Source organism: Nannospalax galili, unplaced genomic scaffold (genome assembly GCF_000622305.1).
Source record: "Nannospalax galili isolate Female #2095 unplaced genomic scaffold, S.galili_v1.0 scaffold281, whole genome shotgun sequence".
Classification (NCBI taxonomy): Eukaryota; Metazoa; Chordata; class Mammalia; order Rodentia; family Spalacidae; genus Nannospalax; species Nannospalax galili.
The window spans coordinates 7,126,397-7,145,023 of NW_008349068.1; the positions used below are offsets into that span (position 1 = coordinate 7,126,397).

General features: G+C 36.9%; 1 protein-coding gene across 16 annotated transcripts in view; it reads left to right on the forward strand.

The window, feature by feature from the left end:
* Map2 (microtubule associated protein 2) overlaps positions 1-18,627 on the forward strand; it is a 310,297-nt gene that overhangs the window by 138,628 nt on the left and 153,042 nt on the right. For 4 of the 16 annotated variants that reach the window (XR_003851599.1, XM_029569951.1, XM_029569955.1 and 1 more), the window contains exons 1-2: positions 5,490-5,824; positions 6,096-6,160. The gene's annotated coding sequence lies outside the window, so the exon portion shown is untranslated. Of the gene's footprint in view, positions 1-5,487; positions 5,825-6,095; positions 6,161-18,627 lie in introns of those variants that run through there. The other 12 variants (XM_029569957.1, XM_029569959.1, XM_008846216.2 and 9 more) reach the window with 9 other exon arrangements.

Consider the following 18,627-nt stretch of genomic DNA (forward strand, 5'->3'; position numbering starts at 1 on the left):
TAGACCAGGTTGGCCTTGAACTCACAGAGATCTGCCTGCTTCTGCCTCCCAAGTGCTGGGACTACAGGTGTGTGTCACCAGCTAAACATGTTATGCCCAGCTAAAACATATAAAATAAAAATAAATATTATAAATTGATTTCTTTCACTTATACTGCTTTACAGCATGTTGTATAGAATATATGAGAACTTCAGTGTATTTTGTCAAATAAGATTCCATTACATAGCTATATCACAATATCACGTTATTACCTATATTCTTCATGTTGCAGAGTAAATCTCTGTACTTTATTAAACTTACATCTTTGTTATTTGTTTTCTTTGACTCATCTCTTCCTGTATTACCTAACTCTCACTCCTGATAACTAGTGATATTTTTCTCCATCTCTGTATGTTTGAGATTTTGAATCCTACATATGAGATCATAACAGTCTTTTTTCTCTTTTTATCTGGTGTATTTCATCTCCAGATTCATCCGTACTGTGGTAAATTGTAAAATTTTGTAGACTTTTTAAGGGTAGAATAACTATTTGTATGTGCATGTGCTCACATGCATATGCACACACACACACATGCACACATGCATATGCACACACACACACATGCTCACATGCATATGCACACACACATGCTCACATGCATATGCACACACACACATGCACACATGCATATGCACACACACATGCTCACATGCATATGCACACACACACACACGCACACATGCACACTTTATCCTTTTATCTTCAGCTGACACTTAAATTGTTTCTGTATCTGGGATGTTCTGAGTAATGTAGTAAACATGAGAGTCATTTCTGAAACTTGATCTACTAAATTCTGCATACTTTTATAGATTCCCTGGATAATAGATGAAATTGTCATCTTATAGGTAAAAAGCATTGAATTTCATACTTCATATAATTCAAACTGTGCTGATTCTGATAATTTTTTCTTTTCTATTTATTTCCTCCTTCTTCCTTCCTTCCTTCCCTCCCTCCCTCTCTCCGTCCTCCTTCTTCCTTCCTTCCTTCCTTCCTTCCTTCCTTCCTTCTTTCCTTCTTTTTGTTGTCTATTTAGCTACAATATTCTTTTATGTGGACCAATTTTACCACAGGAAAAAATGTAATAAATAATGAAAGACAATATACAGTGAACTTTAGTATCATAGTACTTTGAAAAATACACATCTCCCTGTTATCTAGAGTAACAAGCTCAAGAGGATTGGGTGAAAGTATATTATTATTCCTATTAGTTTTCAAAAGTGCAAACTATACTATTTGTGGTCTTACTCATTTGTTAGTTTTGTGACAAGATCTCACTGCGTAGCTCAGGTTTGCCTTGAACTTTCAAGTCTATCTCTCTCTACCTTCTAAGTTCTCAGAATTACAGGCATCTATCACCATGCTCAGCTTTTCTAATTTAAAAAATTCCAAAGTACTTTGATTTAGAATTGGCACTCATTCATTTTCCTGATTTTTTTTTGTTAAATCTAAAAGTAAAAATATAGTCTACTCTATGTCAATAAAAGACAAACTTTGAGGGGCTTAAATGTCCAGACCTATAGACCCTTACTAGGTATTTTGCAGAATTCAAAAAAATGTAGGAGACAATTCCCCATTTTAAATAAAATGTAAATCTTGAAATAGAAATCATAATATTGATTTCATGGCAATGAATAATTAATATGTATGTTAAAGTTGATATTCATATGGAAGAATTAATACAAAGACTAGGGAAAGAAGTAAAAAAAATGGAAAAATGAAGATTTTTTTGTGCTTGAAAAGTCTATGTCATCCACTAATATAATTTTCCTATTGACCCATTTAAAAGAAACTTTTGAAGGCTACTGTGTTCTTAGCACTGTTTTAGTGCTTTAGCTATAGTACTATCCTCAAACACATAAAAAATGACTGCCTGCATGAGTCCAGAAAGGTAAGACAGGTATAAGCACAGCACAAAAACCTTATGTGGTGTGGTAAATGGTGTGGACAAAAGGAAGACTGGGTGGGATAGGTCATGAGAATGGAATAATGTAAGTTTTCCTTACAGTTGTCAGGAAAGCTCTGGTTGGGAAGAATATATGGGCAAAGGGTATTGGGAGAGTAGGAACATACCTTCGTTATTCCTTTCTAGAAATATTGTTTGTTTATTGTTCCAAGTCATAGAGCACAGTGTGTAGCCCAGGCTAGCCCCAGCCTTCCAGTAGTCATCCTATCTCAGCCTCCTGACTCAGGGATTGCAGACATGAGCCCCCATGCTGCATTCATTCCTAGGGAGTTTAAAGAAAAAGACCAATTTATTAATGAAATCATAAGCTTTCTGAAAGAGGGATAGAACTGAACAAACTGTATCTAGAAATATATTTTGACAGAATTCTTATACATCAGCATTTTGCTCAAACAGGCATAAAAGAGGTTAGAGTCATAGTGCCTTGTCCATCTGAGAAAGACCTGAAGTTAGGTTCCTGTTTGTGTCCATCTTTCCTCTCTTGGAGTCCCTTGAAATGTGGTTATCTTTGTTTCCTTTCCTACTCCTGTAACTGTCCGGTATCTTGGCTAAATGAACTAAATATGAAGGAAGGAAAAGCTAGCTCATAGGTGTAGATATAAAAAATCTAAGAATCCACAATAGTCTCAGTTATTACCCTTCTTTTTGGTATTTTATTTATCATTTTTATTGTATGTGTATGAGTGTATTGCCTGCATATGTGTAAGTGCCCCCAAGTCATGCAATGCCCATGGAAGTCAGAAGAGGAAGACAGATTCCCTTGGAACTGAAGTTATGAATGATTATTAGCTGCCATGTGGGTGCCGGGAATCAAATCCCAGTCCTCTGCAAGAATAGCCAGTGCTCTTAACCTCTGAACCATTTCTCCAGACCCTTATTTCCCTTCTTTTATCCTTAGAATATGACATACTTAAGGGCAGTCATTATATTTTATATAAAATATTTGCTCCATTTTAGAAATAATTGCAAGAAAAAGAATGTACCAGTTCATTCTCTTCAAGTGAGCCAGGTGTCCCCAAATATTAATGACATCCAAAAAGTAAAAAAAATTTTGGAAGCCGTGCTACATTTCAGATCAAGGAGGCTGTTATGTGTTCTTCATAAGATCTTAGTGGAACATGATTGATAGTTAAAGAAATGGTTGTCTACATATCATTTTTGTGTGTCAAAAATGAATTGATGACAATATATTAAAATAAGATTTGCTGTGAAAATCACCTTAAACATCACTTCTAAAATCACTAAAGGGAAAGAAAATTTGACATATAGCAGAGATTTAATTTTAGAATATTATTTATAGGTGATGTTAATGGGAGGCATTCTCAGTAGTCAGTTGGATTCACTAATATCCGAATATTTCAGTATCTATGACAATCATGTTTATTTATTGTGACTCATTCATCTTATAGCCAAGGCACAGGGGCAAGAAAATGGTGGTAGTTGTCATCAATATATTGTAAATACTTAGAAAAAGCAATATGACCCCTCTGTAGATAAACTGACCTATAACCAATGAGTCATAAGAACTGAAAAGAATGAGATAGAATCCACGGCTTCATACATGCCAAGCACATACTCTACCACTGAGCTAAAACCCCAGCCCTGAAAGAAAACTTTTGAAAGAAAATACTAACAGAAAAGTCCAAAGGTAAAAATTCTTGCTACAATTTTCACTGTGTAGTTTTAAAAGATATTAGTAAATATTGCGCCCTCCAGCATTTGATTTTGAATGATGCCCTCTACCCCTACAAAGCCTGTTACACCTGGGCCCCATTTCCAGCTTCATTGTTTTGGATAACCCCAGAAAGGCTCTACATTGCCATACCTAGTGGAAAGCTGGGGCCTCTGCTCAATTTGAATGTCTGTTCCCATGCTTGTAGAAAGGATGATACCAGTGGAGACAGAGAGTCTAGGACATGATTAAGTTAGCTCAATAAGGTAGAGTCCCCAAAAGGGTGGTCAGGCTTGATCCATCTGATTCCCAGACTAGAAAAGAAGGGAAAGCTGTTGACATAATCACCCTAGGTTTTTGTGGCCTCATGCACAGTCCAGCACGGACATTAAGCAAAGCTAGTGCTCAGGATGATTGCAATGTTTTAAAAAGGAAGATTGCTGCTTTGGAAAATAAAAGGTTTACAAAATCACAAAGGGTCTTACTGGAATCTACTTCCCCTGCAAACAGCATGAGAAAAAAGAAGAGAAGGAAGGTCCCTCGGTGAGAGGGGGCAATGGGCTGGCCAGGCTGGTGCTGGTGTGTGACTTGGGTTGGACTCCCTGAGCCTCAGTGGTCTCACCTAAAAGACAAAGAGTGTGGGTGAGGCTGAGTGGTTTCCACGGATCCAGATATGGACTGGATTGATCTCACAGAAAAGAAGCAAAATTTGAATATTTATGAAAGCAAAAATAACTAGCGATCAAAAATGGCAAAGAATATGTCAGAAGGAAAATTCATCGTATTGAATTTTTCAAATACAGCATAAACTGGATATAGACAGTTGATACAAGAAGGAGGAGAATGAAGCCTGTCCTTTTGTCTTTACATTTCCTCTACTGTAGTCTTCTCTCTTCTCTATCATCACCTCATTTTTTTTTCTTCTTACTTTTTGTTTCTGGTTACCACGGTGACACTTCATCTCAGCAACCGTCTTTGCAGCTGGCTCTTTGGGTACACATCAAATGTTACTCCATTTACTGGTGTAGGGTGCTAACAATGCTATAGGAATTACTTTATTAACAGTTTCTCCATAATTAAATGCATGAATTATTCTACTGTGAGCCTCCCTACATAAGGGGCACTTTAAAACAGGGCTATTCAACTGTTAATTTCAGTTGCTAACAGGGAAGGAGACTGATGATGCCGAACACTGAACTCTTTTCAATGGCCCCCAGGGTTGCAAGGGTCCCAATACTAAAACTAGTTCCCACCTCCTTTTGTATGGAACCAGAATAAAATAGATTATGCACAGATATCACACAGCAAGCCTTGGTTCCTCATCCCATTTTTTCTCCCTTGTATGAAATACATTGCCAAGTGCGTAATTATCATAATTACAAAGCCCTTGAATTTTCTCTACAAATATATACAGGTACATGCATTACTTTAATGAATACTTTATTTTGGAACATAAATAAGCAATGTACAGTAGTTTTAAAATATTGTATTATCTGTCAGTGACAAAACATCAAAGAATCCTTGGTGTTCTTCATGCAGATAATAAAAATTCCTGTAAACTATCATTTACTTATGTCCTGGTTTTTGTAGCTTAACTTGTTTGTAACCCTATATGCCTGAAAATGGTCTCTAAGCACAGGGTGTGTGTGTGTGTGGTGTGTGTGTGTGTGTGTGTGTGTGTGTGTGTGTGTGGCAGTAACACAAAGGAAACCAGATGATGACATTCATAGGCTTATAGACTCGACTCCTGGGGACACACTTGGATGGAGGCAATTAAAATGCCTGTCAGGCATTTGGTACCAGAAGCCCCTGTGGCAAACCGCTAAATCCTAAACCAGGGCTGCATCCTATTGTCAGTGAATGATGGCGGAGCCCAGTGGCTTGTCGTCATTCTCGAAAATTCTGAGACTAGTGAGCTCTCTCTCCCTCTCCCACTCGCCTTATTTTCCTTTCCGCCACTGCGGGGACTTTTTCTAATTTGCAGCTTCCCTTCCCCTGACACACACACACACACACACAGACAGGAGCTGGTGGCTTACAGACTGCGTCTGTCTGGAGCTAGAGAGGCACAGAACAGGGGGAGTGCTCCTGGAGGATTCTGCAGCAGTCTTACAGACTAGACTTGGGGGGCATTGCTGCATTCTCACTGGTAATGCTTTGGGGCTTTTACCTTTTATTTGCTTCATTTTAAATCCATTTTTCAAGGAATCAGCTTCCTGTGATCTTGGAGTACGGTGTTTTAAAATTCAATACTGATCTTAAAAATTCAAGTACTGCCTTTTTTGTACTACGGAATCTAAAGGATAGATTTATTATCTGGATATAAAGAATGAATTTACTTATTGGTGAGTTACAATTTTTGATATTTAGTTAACAAACCTATATATGTGAGTGTGTTTTCTTTTGTTTTGTTTCGGTAGATCCTTCACCTTGTCTCTAACGGATGAAGCATTGATTGGAAACTACTCAATCAGAAAATTAAAAGGTACTGCATGTTTTATTTGAATGTTTAAATGAGGGGAATTCAAGGAGGAATTGGAATGTTTTTATTTGGGTTCATCTCTTTATGGCGGGTCTTTTATCCTCCAGCTATGCCGATCATTGTCTATAGTATATACATTTCTTATGCAGATAATACCATCAGCCACGGCTGTTTTGAATAGAAGGTATCTAAAAAACTGTGTCTTTTGCCTAGGTTGCAAATTATTAAGAAGTCTCAACATGTCTGGCTCATTTGTATCATTTGAATGTTATCATTGTGACAGTTAAAGAAATGTCTAAAAATTCTCTATCACAAAGAAAGTATGTTAATCTGAACTTGAAAGAAATATGTTAAATAATGATTTTATCTGAAGGTTTTCTGTAGATAAGTGATTTAAAAAGAACATAAAATGAAATTCCTTCTCAGGTAAAATGAGCACTAGAGACTAAAGCCCAGGGATGACTCAGTGTTGTTGGGCTTTGTGAATAAAATATTGTAATTTCTCCACTGATGTTTCAGTCTTCAACAGTGAATAAATTGAAAGGCTGACATTGTTAATTCTTAAAAGAGCTGATCTTACTTTACATATGCTTTATTTGGAATTGACAACATAAAGAAGTAATCCTTTATCTTGTTATGAAAGTAGTTGGATCCATTGATCTGGGCCTTATGCCTTACATAAAAAATATCAGTTTTCAAACTCGCTATCAGGATATAGATTGATTTAAAATGGCAACTACGGGTTTTGCCTGTTCTTTAATTCTTTGGCATTATCTTTGACTGTAGCATACATTCTTGTCCGTAAATCCTATAGTAGTCATTCGTCTTTTGAAAAATGGAAGACATTTTCTGCCTTGCTGTGAAGATCAATAACACCCTGTAAACCTTCTTTTGACATCTCTATAGCATTTCCCTTCAAGACTATCAGGTTAAAATATTTTATACAGAAGGTTAAGCTTTTTGAAAAACATACTTTCGAAATGGTCAGGAGTCAACTACCATAGGAATGAAATCCCATAAGTATGAAAGTACACACCATGAATGTGAGAATTTGCAGCAGCTGAGGGAGACTAATGCATTGTCCTTGCTTAATTTTCTCTGCAATGTGTATCACGAGAGCCTTAATTTATTCATTTTACAAGCATTGCTAAAGAGCTTTGCTTCTGTGGATAGTTTATAGTGCAAGAGAGAGGAGAGACAGATGACACTGTCCGCAGGCTTCCAGAGCGTAGGCAGTACCACATATGAATTTTGAGCAGAGAAACGAATTTGTTAAAATAAATTAGCATGCTCTCAAAAAAGATACTAGATTACTTCAGATATTGCACACGTTCCAATGGAATGATCTTAGAGGGATATGAAATGATTCTTTGTTTTTTTCTTTAGAAATTATTTATTGGAATCATGTATGTGGGCCTCTAACAAGGCTCAACATTTTTAATGCACGTTGTAAAACCTTTGAGAGCATTCTTTTTTCAGGTTTCAGTTAAGATAAGTGAAGATACTTCATGTTTGGTGAAAACTGTTCTTTTGGGTATTTTCTCCTCTGACCAAATCCACATAGCATATATTTTATGATCTGATTCCTAGCCTTCAGATTCATTCAGCAACTTGTTATATTAATTTTCAGCTTTGGGATATTTGTGCTAATTGGAAAAGGATAAAATTATTATTGACCTGTTAAACAAAAAGTCTGCAATGTACTGTCAATATGAACTGATTAGCTCTGTTGTGATTTAGAAAGGTACTGGAAAAGTGGCATATGGCCTTACCAAGAGGTTTTTATTGCCTACAGTTTCCAAGACCATTTTGAAATTTATCTGGGGGGTTTTCTAACAAACTGTATGTAATAAAGACCAACTTGTTAAAATAGTCTCTTAGAGTCAAATCCAACATTTTGACTGTAGACTTAGAGTCATGTGTCAATCTCATGGTGTGACTAATCAATACTGTCTTGGTAGAAGTTATTTCCCTTACTGAATTTTCTTTCATTCATATTTTTAATGTACAAAATAGTGCCTGGACCACAGTTTTTCAGTGAACATTTATTTAATTGCTCAATGGGTAAATTCATTCATCATCACTTCTGTCCATTATTTTCCAGTTTTTCTTTTCATGTGGTGACACACTGGGAATAGATTTTTTATGTTTTTGTGTTATTTTGTTACTTAAAATGTTCATGTATGGCCCTTGTTAATAATTATTACTATTTTGTGATGCTGGGGATTAAATCCAGAGCCTTATGAATGCTAAGCAAAGGCTCTACCACTGAACTATATTTCCAGTCCCTAGATAATAATTATTAAATAAATAATTTGGGTAGAAAAACAGAGATATGTGTAAAAATTTCTCCAAGTTATAGGGAAAATTGTTTCGGGGGGTTAGTTTAAGGTGGAAAGAAACTGCAGTTTCATCAGATGGAGAAGAAAAGGCAAACTGCAGTCAGGACTGTGCCGTGGGTACCTCCTACACGCTACTCCAGGCTCCAGTCTGCTCTCTGCTTTTCAGTCCTTCCACCAAGCTTCTACTGCAGCGGGGTCAGAGGACTTGATCTATTAGATTCTTTATAAATGTCATACTAGAGAAATGTCTACCAACCAGAGCTTAATGACCAAGAGAGTGTTGCAGAGTAGATAGATAAACCACGAGTGGTGGTACATGCTTAATCCCAGTGTTCAGAAGGCTGAGGCAGGACAATCAGCAGTTCCAGGCCATCATGACCTTTGGGCTACAGAGTAAGAATCTTTTTCAAAAAACAAAACAAAAACAAAATGCCACATAGATATTCATTCTATGTATCTGAAGGATGTATGGAGAAACTTCTAGAATCTTAATAATTTGGGAGAATGCTATTTATTGTTATTTGCTTTTGTTCATAGAATTATATTTTTTTATATATATCTACCTGACAATATCCTAAGCCCTTAGCATATGATAGTTCATTTAACTCTCCCTATAATCCTTGAGGTAGGGTAAGGAAGGTAAGGTCTCCATTTCATAGCTAAGAAAACTTTGGCTTCAACCGGGTGGTTAACCTGAGTCTAGCCAAAACCCCTTATATAAATGCCTAGATATTATATTTTTAGCAGATTTTTTGTGTACATTTTCTTGATATTTTGTTTATGTACATAATGCATTTCCATAGTATGATTAAAACAGTGTGTTTGCTGGATTCTCATGTATATATAAAAGAGGAGTGTCTCCAAACAGTGTAACATTCAAGCTTTCATATATTTAACATATATGTGTTTAATACTCATGACCATATATATTTTGTGCAATACCCTTAACCAGGCAAGTTTTTGTCAAAGAGGACTATCAGATAAACTGGGGAAGTTTTAAAGTAAATTAATAAGGCATATTCCTTGTCATTACCATGGAGTCGTATGGTTAATTCCAGAGCCTATACACAATCATTGTCTAGATGATTTAAGAACTAAATACAACTCATATCATATTTTGTAAAGGCTTTAAAATGTAAATAATGACAGAAGACTCAGATGTCTGAAATAAAGAAACAAGTGGAGAATTATGTCATGAACATTGTGGAAATTACCATATCCAAACTCAAGGACAAGTTACTCATAAAAATCAGTGAAATGGCTAACAAAATAAACAGTATGTATTAAACCCTCTACCAAGGAAAGAATGAAATCAACCAAATACTCCTGATCTTAGCTGGGTGCAGTTGAGTAGGACAAAGAAACAGTATCAAGGCCCCTTGTACTGTACCTCACATGAGCAATTTCCCCAGCAATTCAATGTATGGAGTTTATGGAAGGTGAAGCATTTGGGGTAGAACTCAGAGAAGAATAGAAGTCAAGGGGGATAATGCATTGGAGGATCTTCAAGAAGGACAAGTGTTAGCAAAGGCAATAACAGAAATGACCAAGCTTGGAACACCCAGAGAGATCTCATGTGTTCTAGAACATAAGGTAGATCAAGCAGACCCGTGGAAGAAAAGATGGAAGGGTACCTAAATACTAGTAAGCTATACCATATGACAGGGTTGATAGTCACCCTGTTGGATACCAAAATAAAATTTTCATTCAATTTAACTTAAAACAAGAAGACTTTTAAATGACAAGTTTTTGTTTTTTGTTTTGTCTTTGTGTTTTTTTATTCAATAGGAGCATGTTTTTTAAGAGATGACTATTGCCAATCTGTATTTTCAAATTATCTATCTAATAGCTCTGTGTGAGACTGTGAGAATGAGGATATAGTTCAAAAAGCATCATTTAGATGTTGCCATAGAGAAGTAAAGCAATGGCCCAAAGAGAATATTTAAGACATTCTGAGTTCAGTTTTACATTCAGACATATCTTCTGATTAACTGTTAGGAGAAATAAAAAGCATAAAATGACTCAAAGATGACTCTAAAGTTTGAATTTCATAGCCAGAGAAATATTAAAAGATCTCTGAGAACATTTGCATGAAGAGGTCCTCTTTTTATTGTGTCATGAATCTCTGATATATATAACAATCTCTACTACATAGCAGTCAAAGAAAGAAAAAACAAAAGCAAACCACTGACTGAATGAAGGTGTATCAAAAGATGAAAGTGTTTGTGTAGGGTGGACATGATGGCTGGACCTTGGGGCGGACTGGGCTAGAAAACTGCAGAGCATATAGATTTAAGATAGAACAGGAAACTAGGTCTGGAGGATGTAAGTGATGTCATCAAGAAAGACACCAAGAGCAGGGCCAGAGAGGAGACTTCTGGTGTCACCCACATTATAAATAGAGAGTAACATGGGAATTGACCAAGAGGAAGAATTAGAAAATAAGCAAACAGATAATAAAAAGTATAGCGAATATATTAGAGAACAAAGCTAATACTCAGATTCTCAAGAAAAATTAAAGAATAAAGAAAAATAATGCAATGAATCAATATTGTATAAAACTTTATATATCTACAGTTTGCATAAGGAAGGAAATGATAATCACCCACAATTATACAATGTGTAGGTAATGGTTATTACTTTTGAAACATCTCTTCTTTTATCCCATTACATTTAAATTTATATAATTATATAATTAAGGGCAGGAGAATACACGTTTGAATTCTTTTTCCTACTCATCTTGTTTTCCTTCTTTATTGAATTTTTGCACATTTCATCTTGGTCATGTTTACACTCCCTCCCCTATCTTCAACCCTCTCCATTTTCCACCCCAACTAGATTTCATGCATTCTCTCATATACATTAAGGCCTATCCAGTCCAGTTTGCGTCACCAGATGTCCCTCAGTGTCAGTTCATCCACTGAAGCCTGGTCAGCCTATCTAGTGCCATTCCCTTAAAGAAGACCAATTCTCCCTCACCTAGCAGTGATCAGTTACCAACAGTTCCTCACCTAAGGCTGGGGTTCTTACTCATTTCTGCACTTCTATGCTGGGTTTTGTCTGACTGAGTTTGCATGAGTCATGTGCATGCTGTCACTATTGCTGTAAGTCCAGATGAACAAGTTCCCCGCTACCTGGAAAACTCTGTTTCCTTGTCTCCATCCACCACTCATCATTATCTTAAGTAATTCTTACAATATTTCCCCACCTGTGCAATTTTCTAACACATAGATATTGGTAGTGTTTATTTACCTTGTTTCCAGTTTTTACAATCATCGTAATGCTGCATTTATACATCATTCCTACACAGCAGTTCAGATGATCTCCAATGGGGTCTAATAACAATATCACTGCATTCTATTTTGTCAAATCCTTCTTGATCTATTTGATACAAGTTTTCCCTATAGCCCCAGTTGGCCTTGATCTCATAGAGATCTGCCCACCTCTGGCACTCCCAGTGCTGGGATTAAAGGAATATGCCACCACATCTGTCTCTACTTTGTCACATTCTTGCCCAGATAAAATGTGTTGGTTTCAAAATGCACTTCAACTTTTCTCTAGGAAGAAGACTCTGAGACTCCGTCAACTGCCCTATTCTAGCCCGTGGTGGACACATTCGTTGTAACTGGTACACATTCTGCTACAGTTACATTGTGAACAAAAGGACAGAGACCCAGAGAGTTGTACATATTTTAGTTTTGAATCAAAGCCTGACTCCAAACTAGTCAAATAGTGAGTCAGAAACATGTTATAAAGTAAATAAGAAAAGGAATATAGGCCCAACAAGCCCAGAACTCAAAGAAAAGTGAGATAAAACATGGAAGACAAGGAGGTAGTGACGTCAGTGTGCTTCCACTGCTTCTTAACATGGGAAATCCCAAGAAAAAGTCTGGGCAGATGGAAAGGGATGCTGTGCATGTAAGCAAGAAAGATAAATTTACAGACCAAGGTCCTGATAGAAAGGGAATGATGAATGAATTTGGTATTGGGTGCCAAAGTCTTTCTGCCCTACAGAAGAGCAAAAGAGAGTAAGAAGTTTCACATGGTAAAGAAATGGTGTTTCGACTTTGTCCTAAACTGGAGGCAATTTGACCAGTTCAGTCAATGAATACTTATTGTGCACTGGATTCTGTGCTCCTTCCTGGTCATGTGGCAGCTACCTTCTAGAGGAAGAAATAATAAGTACCTTAACAAAATTCATAGGCTGCTACCCTGACAACTGTGCAGAGAATAGATTTTAAGAGAAAAAGAGGAGATGGTAAGATTTACTTTTTAAACTTTAAAGCAGAAACAGGGGCCTGGAATCCTGTTAAAATTCAGATTTTGAATCAGTAAGCTAAAAGAAAGGTCTGAGAGTCTGTATTTGGCCAAGTGCCCAGGTGAGGATGTTGTTAGACTGTTCTTTGATTCTTAGTAAGAGGTTGGGAGGCAAATGTCTAGGCAAAAAAGCAAATAAAACAACAACAACAAAAAGAAAATGAAAGAAAAAGAAGAAAGAGAGAGAGAGAAAGAAAAAATAGAAATGATTGGAGCTATTGTTAGAAGCAACCCAGTGTGAGCCTTGTGCTTAATAATGCTGCACACTCGCCAGCCTCTGAGGTAAGGGAGAACTGCCTCTCTTACTCTTGAGCTTTCGTAATTATAGCCAGTTGTTTGCAAAAGGTCCATTAAGCCAGCCCGAATGAGCTGTTGGCATTTCATTCTTACTGCCCATGCTCTGTGCTTATTACGCCAGATAATGAATTCTATGGCTCAGGACTGGGATGTGATTCTTTAAAACCCTGGGCCAGTTTCTTAGCTCCAATTCTGTATTCCTGCATCATAACTTCTTCTCTGCCTGGCTGTTCAGCACAGTACCATCCTGATAATCTCTCAGCCCCTTACCCTTGCCATCTATCACTCTCCTTTATTTAAATCTTAGGAGGACCTGCATCCTGTCCTCTTTCACCCACATCCCAATGCAAGCTTTTGGTGAGTCTCCTTAGAGCCACAGAGAACTGTTAAGAATAATCTCTGATTTAAGGAATAAGTTCCCATCCCCATCCATCCAAATTATCTCTCTTTGGTGGACTGTTTTTTTTTGTTGTTGTTGTTGTTGTTGTTGTTGTTTGTTTGTTGTTTTCATTTTTTCTGGCAGCAGCCTGTATTCCTTTGAGGGATTCTTCAGAACTTTACAAGTGGATGTATATACACATTCATGGACAACTGAATGTGCTGAGTGGCTAAGTATTCATAAGAAACCTTAGGATACTGTCAGTAGGCGTATTTGCTTTCTGCCTCCAGTGCTGGGTTACAACTCAATCTTCCCCTTAAGCTTCAAGAATTTAGGAATATTCCTTTCACAACATGTATTAGAACTATAAAATATGTAGAAAAATATGAAAAAATATGCCCTATTCACCCTTTGAGAAAGAACAGCTTGAGTGTACATTGAACATCAATAGTACTTTGTTTTATTAGCAACATTCTTTGTTTGAAGAGCTACTTTTATACCTAACCATGCCATGACCAGGTCACTAGACTTAATACAATTTGGTAGGTCACCTACTAGGCATGAATAGCACCCTTAAAAACTTTGAAATTAATAATGACAGTGAGCTATCATGTTAACTTCATCTACAAGAAGTCAACTTATATTGATCACATTTTTCTAAAAATACTTAGGAAAGGACCTTGAAAAGAGACTCCATCTCAGGCACTTTTATCTACAAAAAAATGCTTTTGATACATATGCCAAGAGGAAGCAAAGGGAATAAGAGCTCTGTGTGTGTGTGTGTGTGTGTGTGTGTGTGTGTGTGTGTGTGTGAGTGTGTGTAGCCTATAAGTCTATTCTTTCTATAATGGATAGTACTGGTCATCTTTGCATAGTTAAGCTGAAATTGGTAAGATTTTCAGAATGTGAATACCATAACCATTTCATTTTGGCAGTCCTTCAGTGGTTGAGAGTCTCTGATCTTTCTGACACCAGTATCTTATCCACCTTCTACCAGCATTGCACCCCTCCCCCATCTCAGATCTTTTGTTCTTGCCTCCTGCTCTCTGTCCCTTCCTCCCTTTTTCCCTCAAAAAAAGTATGAGTCAATTATCTATTTCTATGGATTTTATTTGTGTCTGATTCAGATGGTTTGAATTAACCTTTCTTCAAATTCTCTCCTGGTATTAATGACTCTGGATTACAACCATTTAAAGAAACTGGATGTACACGGATCCACATCTGCCATTTGTTAAATCAAAGCTAGCCCACTTAACACATTATAACAACAACAAATATATATATATAATTTTAACTTTACCAGAAACTTTGAGAATTTCACACATGCATATAAGGTGTTTTAATCAAATCCATGCCCACTCCCTCCCCCTCAACATCCCCCCCTCTGAAGAGGTAACCCTAAAATCTTTTAAGGATTAGATACAAGCTCCCAAATACTTTTGACATTTTGGCCTTTGGAGCAGAGTATGTTGCTAACAGGTCCCAAGGACATTTTGACTTTTAGCCAAGAAATTGGCTACATTTCTTTGGGGTCTTTTTACCCTAACTGCCTAGCCAATTCCTACTTTCTGTTCTTATCATGCCATCCTCTGAAGGGGTTACCCAAATTGCCAATAGGGAATAGGGACACAGACTGCTCTGGCTTCTTCCATGCTGAACAGGGATGCAGGGTGAGGCAACTGGAGTACCCCTTCAGTGGGACTATCTAAAATACTCCCGAATTGCATAACTCTTGTCCCTAAGGGGAAAAAAAGCCCTTGACTCATGACTAGGAGATCTGAATGAGAAGTAAAGGCAAGAGTAATTAGCATTACAAGTTCTAGATAGGGAACTAGAAAAAAGTCAGAACAGGGCAATTTTCAAATGTTCATATGGGAGTCCATTGGAGTTTCTTGACAAGTGCTTCCAAAAGCATCCCTCTATTAGGTTCTTCCTCATTTTTCTTTTGTCTTCCAAGGCTGGACTAGTTGGCTGGGGAGAGTTTTTATATGTATAAACTGAAGAAATGATGTTTCTTTTTGAAAAGCCCTTGTTCTAGTTCCAAGATGATCAGTGGTTGTATTAGGTTTTAAAATTTTCTTTATTATAGTTTAAAATTTCTTGTTCATGGAAAGAACTCATAATTACATATAACATATGAGATACAACATGTAGGAATTAATGGTTCTTCCCACACAGTGTCTGAAATCTTCAAGTTAGTGTAACTTTGAGTGTACTGAGAGAAATTTATAATGTTCTAGACTCTTAAAAATAAAAATCTATGCTCACTATCCTTCAAACAGTGGGTGCAGGAGTCTCTGAAATGATTGACTTTCTGAGGTTACAGGGTACCTGAGGAAATATGGGAGGTAAAAGTCCAAAATTTGAAAAAAAAAATCATACTGGAAGAACTCATGATCCCATGCAAGTCCTGCAAAAGTGGATCATCCAGAAGAAAAAGGAGAAATAACAAATGTAACATTATGCTCAATGTGTGAATGCATTTTCAGTTCTGCTGTTCTGTGCCCACAAAACTCCCACTTTATACAGTTATGGAGTAATATAACCAGTTAAGAAGTTACATTTAGGGGCCTGGAGAGATGGTGCAGCAGTTAAGAGCACTGGCTGCTCTTTCAGAGGACCCAGGTTTGTTCCCAACACCCAAATGGCAGCTAACAACCATTCATAACTCCAGTTCCAGGAGATCTGATGCCTTCTAATTTCCTCAAGCCTTGCACGACATGGGTGCACTTACATACATGTAGACAATACACTCATGCATATAAAATTAAAAATTTTAAGAAGTTGCATTTAGATTCCAAGGAGGAAGAAAAATAGCTTTTTAAACCATATTTTAAGTTATACACAGTTCTTTATAATATGTGATATCACTTAGCTCACAACTGTCTGTGAAATGGGAAAAGCAGACCTTTTTGTTATATTTATTCCAAAGGAGAAGGAAGCCAGTTTGTAGAATCAAGCAACCTGCTCACAACACTCTGCTATGAAATGATAACTTTGGGGCTTATATGTTTACTCTGATTTCAAAGACTAAACTTTCTACTACTTAGACATCCAAAGCAGACAAATGACTGGATTGTCCTAAATATGTAATATTTTAAAAATGCATTGACTTGATTGCAAAAATAAAAATCTGCCCCAGGTCACAGTGATTTGCAGTAAATGGATTATTGCCATGTCATCCCCAGATATGTAGAACAGCTCTCTAAGCACAAGTAAAAATACTGTAGTTATTACTGAAATGATTTTAAACTTTACCATGCTAGGATAAGGCTGAATAAATCACAGAAATTTAATTTTATTCATTCTAAAAAGCACTTGAGGGAGGGTATAGTAATAAGAACAAATTATTTACATCTCAACTTTACAGGAATTTAAGCAGCAATAAAGTGGATAGTTTCAGAAAACCAAACTAAAGGAGAAATGCTTTTTAAAGAAAGCATTGTTATTTTTGTGCTAGTAGGAAAATTAAAGAGATTCTAATGAAAAATTGTGAGCTCAAAGCGATGAATTCCAGTTCTAATATCAGAGGCAGAAGTGAAAATGGAGCAAATAGAACAAGCCTGAAAACCTCAGGGGTCACTGAGTGATGGTTAAGGCTGAGGTTAGCAGGCAGAACCACTAAGAGTACACCTGTGCCCTGGCCCTCTTCTCCAGCTGTCCTTCCCACTCCCCTTTCTGTGTACTCATCAGCACGCCATCATTGCTGCTATGCATTCATCCACTCTCTTCTGCAGCACCATCCCCACATGCATCTCACAGATAAACTGAAACCCTGCTCTTCATTCTTCTCATTTTCTTCCCCTTCAGTGTATGGAAACTACAAGCTACATAGATCTATTTAAATTTCAGTTGACACAAATTAAAACAATATTACAGTTTTCTTCATTAGTCATATGGACTACATGTTCGAGACACATTAAGATTTTTTTGATTTATTATTTATTTTTATTTTATGTGTATAAGTGTATTGCTTGCATGTGTGTAAGTGCACCCATGTCATGCAATGCCTACGGAAGTCAGAAGAGGGCATCAGATCTCCTGGAACTGGAGTTATAGATGGCTGTTAGCTGCCATGTGGGTGCTGGGAATTGAACCTGGGTCCTCTGCAAGAGCAGCCAGTGCTTGTAACTAGTGAGCCCTCTCTCCAACCCCAATAGATACAATTTTTAATAGAATCATGTATCTGTGTGTGTGTGTGTGTGTGTGTGTGTGTGTCTGTGTGTCTGTGTGTTCCCATTGTCCAAAGTGCTTTTTCCGGAGTACAACTAAACCCCCCAAGTGCTCAAGGTCTGTACTGATTTCTCAACCTTCACAACAGCACACAGCATCTGTGTATATGGCATTCTCCTTTTCCTCGTCACCATTGCTATAATTAGAATTAAAATACTAAAAGCTCTTGTTTATTTAGTGCATTTTGTATGCTTTTGGGTAATGTTTCCATTGGATTATAAAAAAGTAAATAAAGAAAGAGAGAAAGAAAAACAAAACTTGCAAATACAGTTGCTTTTCTTTTAATTCCCCCTTTCACCGAAGATGTTTAGTGAGGGTAAGTATATTTCCCAAAGACAAATATTTAAAAGCTGCTGGAGCTTGAAGTCCAGGCTCTAGAGATGAACAGTTTCCCCACTTCCAGTGGGCAAGGCATTATTTTGAAATGTCTAGAGACATTTTCATTGTCATAGTTGGGGCAAGAGCTTCTGACATGTAATGGCAGTGCTAGGAATTGAGTTCATATTTTCCAGTGGACACCCTGTTGCAACAAAGGATTATCTGACTCAGCAGAGTTGTTTGTTTTCTATCTCTTTCTACAAGAATTTAAAATTTTAAGGTATGAAAACTTTGGTTCATCTACTATTATTTTCTTTAGTGCCTTGAGAACTACTTACCATGTATGAGTGTATAATATACATTCATGACTCATGAACTTATTTTTAAGGCAACACCTGTTCATATTAAAACAAGATAAATCCAACAAAACATAAACAAAGGAACCAAATTAAAACGAATCTTCTTCCCTATCACATCTCCATTCTTACACTCCAGTGAAAATCATTTTAAGAATTACTGTCATCTGAGAGTTATTACCATTTAATCTATGAGTTAGTATACTTGTTTCTTAACTTTGAATAACA